Below are 16,514 nucleotides of genomic sequence, written 5' to 3'. Positions count from 1 at the left end.
GAGAAGTAGTGAAGTACTAAAAGATGCATCAATGATTATAAGTGAAGAACATGACATGTATTTTTATGTCTGAATGAGTAAAATGAGCATAAAATATTGATTTACAAAATAGACAGATAATTGAAAAAAGACATAGGAAAAGGAAAAGGGAAAAAGAAGAGAAGTAGTTACTGATGTGATTTTGACTTGATAAATGTTGCTATTAACTCCTAATTAGCTTTTTCCAACATGATTAATGGTCACCAAAACACTCAGTCTATATAAAGTTCAATAGTCTCACCAACTCCTCTTATCAATCTCTCTTAACAGTAAGAACAAGATGAAGGTATAACACTTTCTCTTTTATCTAACTCATCAAGTTTTCGCATTCGTCATCTTGATCTTGTCCCCGTTGCAGCTCTTAGGATGGATGCATCGCAAGTTCAAGCAGAACAGCAGCGAAACGCCAAAAGAATTCTCGTTCGGTCAGTTACAATAACTTCAAAATTTATGTAGGCATGAACAATAAGTACGATGATCGAGTCTTGATGTTGAGATTTTCAGGTTTTAGCGGGCAGCCCTCGTTGGACGACCTGCAGTCCTACCAGAAGGGAGGCTATGGCGGCAAGCCCTTCACAAAGGGCGCATAGGGACATGTACCGGAGGAACTCCTTTACGAGCCTAGAGGCTGCGAGGGAGGAAGAGGAGGAACTTGAGGAGGAGGAAAGGGCAAGTGCTCTGAATGAGCTCTTTCATGGATTCCTTCACATTGGCACTCTAGGGACTGAGCCGGTGATGACGGACGTCCCACCAACCCGACATTCTCCATCTCGGTGGACCACATAGCTGAGAAGGAGACCAAAGTGACAGAGAATGAGCTGAAGCTGATCAACGATGAATTGGAAAAGGTTCTTGCAGCAGAGGGAGACAGCTGCAATCTCTCATCAGGGAGGAACAGCCATGTTAGTGCTGGAAGGATCAGCCACTGCAGCGTGATTACACTAAGCGGGAAGCCGCCTCTCGACAATGCTGAGAGTGGGAGTGAGGCAACCATCTGTCCTCTACAGAGCTACCTTTTTGGATCAGCAATTGGGATGCAAGAGACGACTACACCACCGGTGCACAAGGAGCAGCGGACCTCTTCGGGAGCTGTTTCAGAAGACGAAACAGGCGGAAGAGAAGAGGACCGAGAAGGAAACAGACAAGTCAGCAGTTCATGTTATGAAAAAGATGCTCAAGAGGAAAATCTCTTCAACTCCAACCACAGCTGAAACTAAACTGAATAAGGTTTGTAACAAACTAACTAACAAACTGACTAACAAACTAACTAACTTGACTAACAGAATGGAAAGTGGGATTGCAGATTCTGCAGATGTTCAATAGAAAGGTTCATCCCGAGAACTCGACTTGCTGTTCGCAGAATCATAACCCCAACAAGAATGAGGCGAAGAGGCTTAGTGGTGGCCATGTGATGGAATACAGCAATGGAGGGCTACGGCCATCGGCCGAGGACATCATAATATATCCACATCAAGCAAGGGAAAACATGTTGAGCTACAAGAGTAACCAATCCCAGAATGCAGCAAAAGCCTGTGGTGATGAGCTCTGGGTGAAGACTGATGCAGACTGTAAGTCGCGTAAAACTACGCTAAGGGCTCGTTTGGTTTGCTTGACATGACATAAACTAGTTTCCTTTGTGTTGGATTTGTAGATTTGGTGTTGGAGCTCTGAGGTTGATGGAAGAAGCAAGCTGAGGTGCATGGCTCTTATTGATGCAATAGTATTTTGAGATATTTGCAAATCTGAGATTTCCTGCGTGGATTTCATATTTGAGTGGTTGTTACTTTTTTTTTCCCTTTCATGATGAGTTTGCAAGAATGATAATAAGACAGGTACTGGCTGTCTTGTTTCTGGTTTTATTGTGTGTAGAGTGAAAAAACTGTTTTATTGTGTTCTATAAAACTTGAGATACTTTTACTGCTTAGATGGCATTCTATGTTTTAACAAATTTTTGGTTGAAATTTATTAAATTGAGAATGTGTTAATATAGATTGGGAAAACTGCATTGCATAAACATATTCTAAATTTTAACATTGAAGGAGCACTCACTAAGCATGGGTACTGAAGCTATAGGTCAATTATGAAAATACTTAATAATCTAACAATAATAAGCTACACCAAACTTCAACTAACACAAATATGTGGAAAATAAAAAAACATTGAAATGATTTTAGGGCTACATTATAGTTGGCTTGTGTGATTTTCTCTTGATTGTTATACATTTTTTATAGATTCCAATTTTAGTTATGCATGGAAGATTTATTTATTTTTGTACAAGACTTAATTTGTTTTAATTTTAATAAGATTCTTCTTGATTTGATTCTCCTTATCTTGGCTCTAATTGAGATCTTCTTTTCAACATTCTCCCTCAAGTAGAGTATAGGGCTTTCCAATGCTTAAACTTTTCATGAGTGGCTTAAATTGTGATTTTCTGGAAGTTAGGGGACTTTATTTTCCTTCTCCAAATTTTTGTACATCCTAGAAGGAAATCAATCATCTTCGAGTCATCGTCTCCCTTTTTTCGCCATTGTGCGTCTCCTTTCTTGGCGGCTCCACCTCAACATGATTAGTTCTATCATGTTGGACTTGATTATCTAATGTGTTAATTCTGGCTTTATTGTCACAAAAAATCTAACAAGTATAGATCGGATGGGTGGAAGTCGAGTTCAATCAATAGCTTCAGTTGCCATAACATATTCCTTTGGTCGATGAAGATTCATCCCTTTGATCCGAGTACTTCGACACTTCAAAAGTATTATCGTGCTCCCAAAAGTTTCATTAATAATTACGTGAATATACTCATTTTTTTTAACTTTTTAGCTCCCCATGCAAGAACGGTTGATAGTTGATACCATCGAACTGATGGAGGGATCAATCCTCATTAGCACCAAGCGAAGCAACACACGAACTATATTCATTTTTGCAAATGTCGAAAAGTCTTTGAATAGTCCTCTTCATCCATCTGAGAGTATCATTTTGCTACCAACATGGTCATGTACCTTTCGATGGCCTGGTCTAGTCCGTTTGATGGTGAAGATCCACCTACAGCCCACGGGTCACTTTCCATGAGGTAATTTGCAATTCCTTGTCAATGTGTCCATCTCCACCTTCATCCCCTAATGTTTGGTCTTTTGCGGACTTTCCTCTTCTTTATATAAAGCTACTTCAAAGGCATTCGTCGTTTTAGAGAGGCTCTCCCGACCTATTGGCCACTCAATATATATATACTTTGTAGCAATCTGTTTAGGATTGTACCTCTTGGATGGAACTCCTCTCCTTCGCAGTAGCACATAGTGGGGGAGTGTGGGGATAGGCTGAGAATTGATTTTAGAACAGACTAGTAACAATTAATTGTGAGAGGGTAATAATAATGCTGTAAATATGTCACGCAGAATTTTTACATTAATGGAATAATATACATATAAAGAAGGAACTGGTAAATGAATGTAGAATAAGATTAGCAAGAATTTATTGAACAAATAGGGATACAGATTGAGCTAGCAGGAGTTATCCATGAAGTCGACCAACAAATCTTGAACCATTCCTCTATCCGGCATTTTTCCAGCCGCACCGTATATCGGAGCAAGCCCTCCTTTCATAGGCCCGGATTCGCCTTCACCTGTCGTTTCATCCAAATATTATATACAATCATCATCTTCTCTCTTAACATATAATACTATTAGGTTGCTGCATCTTCATTGATAATAACGAACTTACAGTTTGCACGGAGTCTTTAGATCCTTGACGAAGTTGTTAATCACATTCACATGTTGAAGAGTCACACAGATATGGATGCTGATCATACAACGCCGAGCACACGGAACAATCAAGATAAATATCAACTAAATTCAACACTAGGACGGAGAGGAAAGATAATGTTACCTATTGGGCCTCTGTAGTGCATTCAAGTGCCATCCTTTTGATGACATGATGTCGTTCACTTCAAATATGTCCAAGCTGTTGGATCCAAAAGCCACAAGTGTCATATCGGGCCTTCCAACGACGAACAGTTCTGGAATTTGGCGCACCCTGCAATGGAAGGGTTGATGGTATAAGTTCAGCGATAACATTTTGAGGAGTTGAGTTGATCAGTTTACCCCTCCTCTAGCCTCTTTGACGCTTCCATGATCTTCCTTGTGTTTTCTAGATAACCTGTTCACCACAAATTTTTCGATTCAGTCACGAAACACACCAGCGACAGTAAACAGGCAATGAATGTGAGAATTGTAACCTTCTAACCCAAGGGACATCATTGCTGCCCAAGCTCCTGCTATCAGAGCTCCAGGCCTGCTTCCAGCAATTGTCGGAGATACATAGAGCCCACCAGTCCACTCAGTGACTGGACAGAAAGCAAAAGAATACACATAGTAAAAACTATTAGCAACGGAATCATGTATGTAAAAAAAAAAAAAAATAGTATATATAATGGCTGCATCAATTAAATGCTTTATAGATTTATTTGGACGGAATAAAAGGTCTGGGTGCAGAAAGCAACTCACCAGCAACAAATTGATTCTTTACAAGAGTGTTCAATTGCCAAATGATCCAGCACCACGAGTAACCAGCAGAGTTCAAGGCAGGAATATCAGTAAAGAAATTAAATAGATAGGCACGATTATGAGTAAAGATTATTTCAAGGGGTGTTTTGCAATAAGCTCTTTAAAACATCTTACAAGATGTCTGGACACTTGTATGCTCTAATTTCAAGAGGTGTCTTGCAAACTATGACATCACTAACATCTTCAAAGTGGTATATCCAAACACTTCAACATCATATTTTGTAAATAAGTCAGCATTAGCTCTAAGTATATCTTACCAGAACTTGTAAGCTCCTTTTTAAAATAGGCTTTGCCAAACACCATCTTAATGTAAAGATCAAAAGAAATACTTTGAAGACACTTGGTCTTAACAAAAATACAAGCAAGTATATGTAGTACCTTCCGTATGTCATGGTCCCTGTATAGAACCACACTCGTTCCTTTAGGAGCCAGCCCATACTTGTGAACATCCACAGATATGGATGTTACTCCTCTGACAGAGAAATCAAATGGTGGCAAAGGATACCTAGGAGACAAAGTCAGATGTTATTATCAAATATACTACACAATGAACAATAAGATATTCTACTCAAGATAAGATAAAAAATTATACAGCACTGCCATGATATCATGATCATATTTGGGAGTCGAAAAACCCAATCTCCAAAAATCACAAGATAGAAGAGGGGCATCACAATTGCAGGAAAGAATTTGAAACAATTCCAAATAAGAATCATAAGATTCATCACTCATCAAATCATTTCTGAACATTTGGCAACATACCCAAGCTTACGAGCAAAAGGCAACACAAACCCACCGAGGCAAAGGTCAACATGCAAACAGATCCCGTGGGTATAAGCTAACTCACCAAGCTCCTACAAAGAGAATCATAACGTCAAGATTTCTATAAAGCAAAAGAAGCTCGAGTTGAGCAAGATAATAGTGGACAACATGCCTCAATTGGGTCAATAATTCCATGAGGGAAGCCAGGTGCTGATCCAACAATCTACAGAAACACAGTCACCCAAGGGGATTAAAATCGGCATCAGAAACTGCTCATAAACTTTTACATTGAAAGCCAAAACTTTGAACTTCACTGGAATCAAGCTGGCATGGACATTGAATTAGCTCTATTTCAATCAAAATGCACTATCCAAAATATTTATTGTAGTACCACTGAGGTCTTACAACATCAAATGCAAATATCATAAACAACTAGATTATGTTACTTATGCAGCCTAAAGGTATCAGAATAGAGTCTGACCATTATTGTGTTCCGGTTAATATGTCGTTTGATGGCTTTAACATCAGCTTTAAAATCTTGGTCCACAGGAACACGCCACAACTTGATCTTAAAATATTGTGCAGCCTTGTCATATGCTGAATGAGCTGAAACCGGTATGATCCTAGTACCAGAAAATCATAGACCAAATCAGTTCTGTAACCTCTCATAAAACAAATAGGAAATATCGACAGCGAAAGTTTCACTGACATTTCTGGGTTAGTTATTCCCTTCTTAGTTTTCATATAATCCCGTGAAGATTTCACTGCCATTAATATACTTTCTGTCCCTCCTGATGTCATATTTCCACATATTTGCCCACCAGAAGCCTTTTCCTTACTCCCAAGCAGGGCTGCTGTCATTGCCACGACTTCAGATTCAAACTTCACTACACTCTGGAATACATCTAGATGCAAAGGATTGGTATGCGCAAACCTGGAAAGCCATTCAAAAATCTTATAAGAGCATATATATAAAGACGAAAAAAATGATCAGTTACCACATCCATATCTAGATTCTTAGTTCATGAAACCGGAAAATAACATTATTTAGAAATACCACACTTCAACCTAATAGGTGAGAATTTATCCATTTATTGACAAGAGTTGCTGGCCATTCAAGAAAGCTGAAATTGCTAAGTGGAAACTTAGTAAGAAGATACATCTCACTGACATGGAGCATGCCTCATTGATCAACGAAAATGCCCTTCCTGTTCGCTTCTGCAATGTATCTGAACGAAACACATAGAACTAAGAAAACCTGAACTATGAGTTGCAGCAAAAAAAAATTCAATATATAAGGTAACAAGTGTGGAAGGTGATATGATCGACGGAAGACATACACTGTACCGGAACATTTGCCCTGCCACGCCACATCTTTTAGCTTCTCATCTTTCATTTTATCAATAACCTCACCTCCTAAGCCTGTCATAGGCAACTCGGTCCTCCAACCGTCTCTCTTCGATTTACCAGAACCTTGCAACTTATCCACAACCTGCAGTAGCGAAGTCAATGGCTTATATGAAGGTAAAATTATTCAATCAGAAAACATATTGTAACTTGAACAAACATTTCTGTGCAGGAAACCAAAGTATAAGTAGCATGATTCATCAAATAGACATAAATAGAAGTCCAAATCATTAATGCAGCATTCTGGTCCAGAAAATCAGTTTAGTTTATTCATCTAGCCCCACTGCTACATTAATTACTCCTCTCTTCCTCTTGCAGTTCAGTTAATGCAACAATCACACCTCATCATTTCATTTCAAACTTCGAGACTTACAAATTCCACATAAATACTGAAAGAAGCGGCAAAATATAAAATATGAACACTATTAGATTACCTTTTGCTTTTCAGCATCGATGTACCTCTGCACACCAGGCACCAACCTAATCAAACACGCAGACACGGATTAATCGATCAATTAGTCAGAGGAAACATTCCTTCACAAGCTGGATATGAATAAAAGTGAGATATTACTTGACAGAGGCCATGGCCAGCTCGACGGCGGAGGATTTGAGGCCTTTCTCGGAAACCACGGCAAGCATGGAGCGAAGTGATCTGGCGAAGAAGAGCGTCAACAGAGGTGTGAGAAGAAGCGCGAGAGGCTCGAATTGAAGCAAGTAGGAATTAGCAGAAGCTCTGAATTGATGCAGAGAGGAGGATATGTGATGAAAATCCATCGTTGTGTTCGATGCTAGGTTTGAATGTGGATATGATTGAATCTGATGCGTATGGAGTTAGGAATCCGTTTTTATATGGTATTGGTAGTAGGGGATTGAACTGGCGTGGAAGGAACATTCTCTACAGATTTAAATGCTGATACGATGAATATGATAGAGTCTCTCTGTGTGGAGTAGTCTGCGTAGCTGCATTTATGCTGTGAAACAAGGACATAAGAGTCGTCAATTGAGTCTCAGCGTTTCTCTTGTGTACTCATTTATATTATTATTTCTTTTACTTTATTCTATCATCAATCTCACATCCAAATTCATATTTATTATCTGGAAAATATATCTTGCATCATTCAGATCTGATATTACGATTTACACCCATATCAAGACCTACTTTCATTTCTATGCACATTATCACTTGTTGGATAACATAAATGTGAAGTCAAACTGAAATTTTTGATATGCCTTGGTTGAATTGAGTAATTGTTTAAGTGGTTTTTTTTATAATTCTTTGGGTGGAACTGGAACAATATCGCTTCTTATGACTCCGCATCACCAGATTTATTTAGTGCGACATTTTATTAAAAACAAATAAAGTAGTACTCCTGTGATTTTAGTGATAGAAAAAAAAATTAAGATATAAAAATGCTAAAGTTGATGAGAACAGGGAAAACGTTTTTAGCATGGGCTTGGGCTATCTTATGGGCTTATAAGATTAGGACTCATGAATATTAAATGTGCATTTCAGTCCAGATAAGTTTCTTATCTAGGTATTTACATAACACGTTCACTGAGCACGCCATTGACTGAAAAGTAAGGCATTTAAAACGATTTAAAACTAATCCTAATAATACGATTCCTAAATAACTTTACTTTCTCGTTTAAAAATATCAAGATTTTAAATTTATATTTAATTTAAACACCAAACTAAAAAATACTTATTATTTTTTATTTATAGAAAAGAATAATAATACAAAATTTTTAATAAATTATGAATTACAAATAATAATAATTATATTATTATATTTATTATTACAATGGATAGTGTAAATATGATTATCCATCATAATATGCAATAATATAATTATAATTATAGTATGAAATATTATACTCATTTATAATATGGATACCTGAAATTCGATTTCCTTTCCTCGAAAGAAGGAACTCCAAAGATAATAATAATAATAATCATAATAATAATAATAATAATAATAATAATAATAATAATAATAATAATTAGTATTATAATTATAATATTAAGGATATTATAAGTGAATTAATTTAATAAATAAAAATTGCACTATAACTTTATTGATTAATTATTAATTTATAAAAATAATAATTATTATTTATTATATGATTTATATTATATAATTATATTTTAATTATCTAATAAATTATTATAAAATATAGTTATAATTATAATAATTTTAATCATAGTTAATTATTATACTGAAATTAAGTACTATGATTTATAATTTTAAATTATTTTTAAAACATTCTAATTAATAATGATGATGGTGATAATAATAATAATAATAATAATAATAATAATAATAATAATAATAATAATAATAATAATAATAATAAAACTATACTATATTTCATTAAATCGTAAAATCCTAAAGCTGGGAAAAAGAATACCTAAGAAAACTTAGGATTCATAATCCGGAAAGTTGTACTAACTCTTGTTCTCGGATTCTGAATACTTTCCGGTTTGATTAAAAACTAAACAAACATAAATTTAAAATTTAAGGAATCAGTTATTTTATAGGATAGAATCTTGGCAATCAAACATGACCTATAGAGTTTTTCTATCTTGTATCTTAGCGTCCGATTTATATTCCAACTACATTTGAAAATGTGACACACAATAAAAACACTAATATTAGAGCACTCCCAATGGTGCCGGCTAAAAGTCGCGTTTTTCACCTCTATCGCCGAACAATGGGAGAGGCTGCGATAATTCGGCGATTTTTCCTCCGTTTTATCGCCAGCCGCGAAAAATGCCCGGATTATCGCGATTATCGCCGACCACGTGGGCGATAATTCGGCGATAAATATATATACTATACAACGGCTAATAATGCAACATTATAGACTAATAATGCATTGATCACAACCATCCAATTCAAGGATCAATTGAGATTAAGAAGGAAATAGACACTTAGGGTGATGAAAGGCTACGCACTTCTATATATATATATATATATATATATATATATATTTAATTTCCCCTATAAATACACACCTTCTCTTCATTCTCTCCCCATCCTCATCCTCATCCCTTTTAGTCGTGTAATGCTTACCCGCAGTTTAATACAACGAACTTTATTACTATTATTTGTTTTGTCTTATAAATTAAATTAGTTAGCTTTATTATATACAAAAATAAAATAATTAAATTAGTGATGATGTAAAAATGAAATGTTGAGTTAGGGAGAAATAAGGGAGAAACCATTAAGCCTGAGTTGGCTAAAAGTTGGCTAAAAGCTGGGGATAAATTAGTCGATGTAGCGTGATGTGCAGTGGAGTTAGGAAGAAATACTAGAGGTTTTAGGAAATCCGTTGGGAATGCTCTTATTATTTTCTGTGAACTTACATCTTTTGAGTTTACATTACATGTGAACTTAGGAAAATACATCTTTTGATCTATTGACCAATGTGACAATTACGTCGGCCCATCTTGCACCCACTTATAAGAAAAAAAGAGAGAAAAATTAAATTTATTTGATTCGGATGGAAATGAATGATGCGTATATTAGATGGTATATCATGCTATTGTATTGATGTAATAATATCTTGTCGTATTTTTGACGTGGACGCATTTGGAATTTGTGGTGCCGTGTGTGACAATTGAATCAAGATTTTATTAGAGGAAAAAATAACTAAAACGACCATGCCCTATTAGTGTATATATGGGATAATATAATTTTTATTAAAGTGTAAAACTTGAAAATGCTTTTCTCGTATCTTGAGTTCTTGACATTATTTTTTTTGGGGGTTGTTGGTTCTGAATTTCTGGATTAAATATATAGTATTTTGGTTGGTGAGTTTAAAATCTTAAATTTCAATCTAGATAGTGTGTGAGAAAATTAATCGTATCTTTCATTATTTTATCTTGAAAAAGAAACATCACTGTTGTCTATTGTTTGTTTTTTTGTTTTTATTTTAACTAAAGCAATGTGTATTGTGTGATAATAGAATGTTGCTTTATCTTTGTTTGCAGCTATACGGTTAGAAACTTAGAATATTTTCTTTTATGTAGAAAATAACAAATCCGTCGTTTTCCGATAAATTGAATTTTTTGAAACATAATCTAGTGTGGCCAATTGTAATATTTATCACTATTAGAGCATGAATAACCGATCAGGATTTGGTATGTCCATTTCATCGTTCCCAATTAGGGTTAGGGCAAATCGAACAGCTGATATAAGCGATATTAATCTCACTATTCCACTTATTTTAATCGTAAAATAGAATCGTTGAACAATTAAAAGCAGAAAATTCATTGTTGTGGGAAAATAGAAAATTACAACATTAAATTTAAAAATTGAAAAAAAAACAAATTAAAACATAAGTCAATTCGGTTCCAAATTTCTTCAATTAGATCCGGGGAGGCGTGTGTGTTGATCTTCGGCGCATTGCCCGGCAGGAGCCATGACATTGCGCACGTCGGGAGGAACCCGATCACTCCATAGGGATAGAAAATAATCCATGAAAAGCGCCCGCAAGCTTGTTCACGGTCTCGGTGGATATACATCAAGTCGCGGTACCGTCGTGTTGCTTTTGTTCCACGCTTGGATAGCACTTGATAGCGTTCCACCTCGTTGTTGATTTCTTCTTGGATTGGGCATCGCCGTCTCCCCGCTTTTGAGCCATTTGAGCTTCGGTTTCTCGTTGGCCTTCACAGAGGATTCTTTTTGAATTTTATGGTGAGTGAAAGGGAATGAAGTTGAAGTGATTTGAAAATGGATGGAAGAGTGATATTTATATATTAATTTTGAATTTTTTAAAAAAAAATAAATAAAAATCGGAGGGCCTCGGCCCCGGCAAATCGCCCGGGGCGGGCCGCAGCCGTGCCGGCCGCACGCCATATCGCCGGCCTGGACGTGACGGAGGAGAGGCCGGGGCCTTAGCTCCTCGGGACCGGCTGGCCCAAACCCCTCGTCGTCCAACGCTAAACACGGGCGGGACTCGCGGTTGCGGCCCGGCCCATAACGTTATTCATGCTCTTAGTATATTTATGGAGTATTTTTCTGTAGGATAATTGTCGCTTTCTAATTAGTGGCTAATCGCGTGATTATAACATTTCTCAATTAATTAGAGTGTTCCCACTTCTTTATGGCCCATTATTCCGAAACTACCCCGAAACCTATAACATTACAATTAGCCCATTCACATGTATTTAATTTTATAATACAATTAATTTCAATTATTAATTAGATATAGGTGTGAGTACTGGATTCGGATTTGAGAAATAGAAACAAACAAAAATTGGAGGTTTATTTCTTTATAGAAAAAGGGTCACCGCAACTACCATAAACACTCAAAAACAATTCGTAACTATTTCTAACAAACCTAAATTGGAAGTTTGTTTTCGTTATTAAACAATGGACAATATAACTAAATAAATCTCACGGCCCGGAAAGAACTATATTGGCACTCAACCGAACATAGAAAATAATTAAATTGAACACCCACGTATAAAATAAAAATACTACTATAATATATAACCGATTAATATAAATCAAATAACGAGACTTTTAAGTCTTCTTAGGTTTTACCATATTTAATAGACTATTAATATTTTCGTCTTGTGCGAACAAATTCCTCGTCGCATATCATAGAAAGTGACATTTTTGAAGAAAATGTATTTTAGTCCATTCAACAAAAAAACCCAAAAAAAATCCACCCCTTTAAATCATATATTTTACATTACTCGTAAAATTGACGTTTCTCTTTCTAAATATACTAATGTCAATTTGTCACCAAATAAAATATACTCTATGAATCTAAAGAAATTTGAGTCTTTTAATTTGCAGTTAGTGGTTACTAGCTGTTATATTTCACCAATAAATTATGACTGATAATTTTTTATGCGACACAAAAACGTCACAAAGAACATGAACACACTCAAAATTGGTGAGTTGGTGTTAAGCCTTCGTGTTCGTGAGAGACCGACAATTTCAGTTTGGGTCCATGTTGAATTGGGATAACAAGTTATCAGTTCATTATATGATTTTAATTATTTGATTCTTCATTTTTTATATAACTTTATTAGAGTTAAAATTATGTCATTATATTAACCACAATTAAAAAAGAATACAGAGGAACTCCCTACATTGAAACTTTCGTAGTTTCGTGCATTTAAATATGGTAGTACATCATTCAAAACTTCAAATAGAGTTCATCAATTATTCTTTAATTATTTTTTTTTTGACCCTTTATGTTTAATTTAATTCACACACTCAATTACTATATTGCATGGGGGTAAAAGTCTTACTAAAAAAAAGTAAGCAATTTGCATTTCAAAAAGTAGGAATAAATGCATGCATTGAAATGTACGGAATGGGTCCAGTTGCAATTTTGGTTTTTTCATGGAGAAATTGTCAATTTTGTGGACTTTAATTCCAGTTAATAATATCAAATAAATATGACGCCTTCTTCTAGATTTTCCCGATATCTAATAGAAATACCTACTCAACAAGGTTTGTGAATTATGATTAGTAGTTTGGTACAATGGAGATTGTAGGTGAATGATCATTTCCCTTTTTTATTTGCGTATTATACGGATTTAATAACCAAGTGGTGTTGTTTTTGTCTTTTTAAAAAAAAAAAATTTAATAACGGTTCTTCGTTTATTGATCAGAGGAGGTATCTTATCATTGAATTGTCTTCATCAATATTCAAAATGTGAAGTTAAGTGGCATAGATTCATCCATCCTTACCCGATAATCAAGTGACCAATCCTTAATGTTAGGTATAGAATAACCTTAAAATACATGGAGTCAATTATATCACTCTGAATGCACTTATAAATAAGGTAACTAATTGTTAGGTCCACAGGTGGATGCTCTAGTCAAATACTCCTTGAGTGATATTAAATGTCTAATTTTTTCCTTTTTACACGTTATTAATAAATATACCGTTTAATTTTTATTATACACTCATGTCCCGTTATTTGAGGCATTTCTTTTGGCTGAGATTTAAGAAAGTTGTGTTTTGTGTGTAGTGAGTTAAATAAAATAGAAGAGATAATAAAATAAGAAAGAGGAGAGGGTAAAGTAAAAGAAAGAATAAAGTAAATGTGATTAGATGTTTTGTTTTTGCGAATGTATTTATAAGTAATTTAGATCGTAGCAAGAACTTAGCATAATAATTTATACAATTGAGATAAATTTTAGAAAATTATAATAGAACATTATTAAAACAATTAAATTTGATAGGGCCCCTCGATCACTGTGCAAGAAATCGAAAGGACGTGGGTCAAGCACAAAAAGAGCCATTTAATTACACAATGAGGATTAATTAATTTGAAAAATTATACACTTATAATTAGATAATGTTGCATCAAAAAATAAATTCAAGTAAAATTCAATGGTCCAAGCAAGGAACACGTGCGGCTACTTGTGGCATCCTTTATTTGACTATATGTTTTATTATGCAGCCAAGTTCGGTAGTTTGAATCCAGCCGCCTCCTCATTCTACCAACCACATTTTTTTTTCAAAATAGAATTTATTATAGTATGCTGCATCAGTTTAATTAATTATCTGAATTAATTATAACTATAGATAAGTTTATGGTCTCGCTTCTTCTCAGCTAAGCAATCATATATGTCTCTTATGCAGTAAATCTACTCTTCATGCATTTTGTCTTTTATTCATCTTAGTAGAGCAATACTTCTCATCATCTCTTAACCATCTCTTATCCATCTCTTAACTATTCATTCAATTTCATTTTTTATTTTTATTTCCAACAAATTCAATTAATAAAAACACACTTCATTAAATAAAATAAAATCACAATTTAAAGGCCTAAAAAATTATAAAATACATAATTAAAAATACGTAATTAAAAAATACATAATTAAAAAATAATATAATTAAATAAAATAAAAATTACAATTTAAAGGCCAAAAAAAATTAAAAAATACATAATTACAAATTAAAATTTCTTTTTTTTTCTTTGAATTTTGTTTTTTTTTTAAAAAAATAAATTTATACGTCTTTTTAGACTCCGGGCCCGGCGGGTGGGCGTCACGCCTTTGGTTTGCGCCGCCACGTGGCCCCCGGGGTCGACTCGCGGCCGGGGCCCGGTCTTCCGGACGGTCGGGGGCCGGATTTTCCGTCTCGTGTCTCGTCTTTGCCGTCTCGTCGGGGCGGGGGAAAAAACCGGCGCGTTGCGGATCCCCTAATAGAAACTCATATCTTTTAATAAATTTCTTTAAGTCCATAAAATATTTCCCTTTTTAATTGTAATAAAACTAAAAAACGTTTGATGCATGGGTAACTAAATTTACATTGGGGTGGCCCCCGTATGCACTGGGATAATTTTTGTGAGTCCCAAGTGCTCCCCGGGTTTTTTTTTTTTTTAAAATAAAAACGTTTATATAATATTAAAATTATTTTTATTAGGAACAACATGATTTTTGAAACAATCATTTCTAATTATAAAAAGGTGACACTTTTTAATAGAAACATATTATAGTAGTAATTGTTAAAAAAAACATTTTTATACATAACAATAACCCTCCTTTGTTTTTTTTGCTTTTTTTTTATTGATTAAAAAGGATGAATGCGAGAGTGGACAATTTTGTTTTATCGTCTTGGTTCATTCTCTATCCATTCTCATTTAATTCACGTCCCTAATCCCAAATAGATAAGAATAGAACTGTGGAAGTGGACATAATGAAAAGGGTTTCAAAAAGACACAAAACAACTATTTCTAATAATGGTTTTAAAAAATGGAAGAAAACCCTAATCTTAAAGGGTAGATTATCTAAATACACCCCAATTTCAAAATCTCTAGTATAAGATTTTGACTTTTACTTCAAAACTCACCACTTTCCCCCAAATATTGCGTCCACAAACAAGTACCCTACTCCATTATTATTCCACAGCCACGTCACGCCTCACTGTCATATCTTAATTACTTTTTAACACAATGATATAAAATTCTCCATAACCACAAAATCAATACCAATATATAATTATTCCCTCACTTGCCCAAAAAACTCCAACTCCTTTTTTTTTCATGGATAACTTTGCGCCATGTCTTCTTCTTCATCATCTCTCTCACAAAATTCCCCTTTTCCATCTTCAACATGATGATGACCTCCCAACCACACGATCATCATCCAAACATCAAAATCAAAATCAAGTATTCCAACATCTGACCAAAACAATGGATACTCGGGGTTCATCCCTCCATGGAAGAAAAACAAAATATCACGGGGTGCACCCGGGGAGGATCGGCATCTGGCTGCGGAAAGCGTCGAAAAAAGGGAAGAAAAAGGTGGAGAAAAAGAACAAAAAACCCAGATTTCCTTCCAAACTAAAGCCAAGTTGATATTCTTGATGATGGATATAGATGGAGGAAAATGGTCAAAAGCATCAAAAAAATAGATTTCCCAAAGGGTTTTTTTGTTTCTTATTTTCGTTTCGCTTTATTCATGGATTTGACTTGGTGACATATTACTGTGAGTTATATCGGGAAATTTTTGCCCCTCCGGATTTTTTTGATGAAATCTCGTTGGGGTTTGGTTGATCTTCCATTGGGGTTGGGATAGATGGACTATAACCTATATAAATGATATTATTTGTTTAGTAATAATTTTGAAGTTTGGATTATTGTTAGTTCGAAATTTTGGGTGAATAATATGAGTATAAAATTTTGCATGATTCCATTGTTTATGATATCATTTATATATTTTGTAGTTAAAAAAAACTTTAAAAAGGGGGCTTTTTATTTGAAGTTAA

The 16,514-nt window shown here is 34.8% G+C and overlaps 2 pseudogenes; one reads left to right on the top strand and one right to left on the bottom strand.

The window, feature by feature from the left end:
* The first annotated feature begins 235 nt into the window (after positions 1 to 235).
* Positions 236 to 1,963, top strand: LOC125198998 (annotated as a pseudogene).
* A 1,510-nt stretch (positions 1,964 to 3,473) lies between these two features.
* LOC125198991 lies at positions 3,474 to 7,626 on the bottom strand (annotated as a pseudogene).
* Positions 7,627 to 16,514: the final 8,888 nt, after the last annotated feature.

Source organism: Salvia hispanica, unplaced genomic scaffold (assembly GCF_023119035.1).
Source record: "Salvia hispanica cultivar TCC Black 2014 unplaced genomic scaffold, UniMelb_Shisp_WGS_1.0 HiC_scaffold_348, whole genome shotgun sequence".
NCBI lineage: Eukaryota > Viridiplantae > Streptophyta > Magnoliopsida > Lamiales > Lamiaceae > Salvia > Salvia hispanica.
This window is presented reverse-complemented; position numbering and strand designations above follow the sequence as displayed.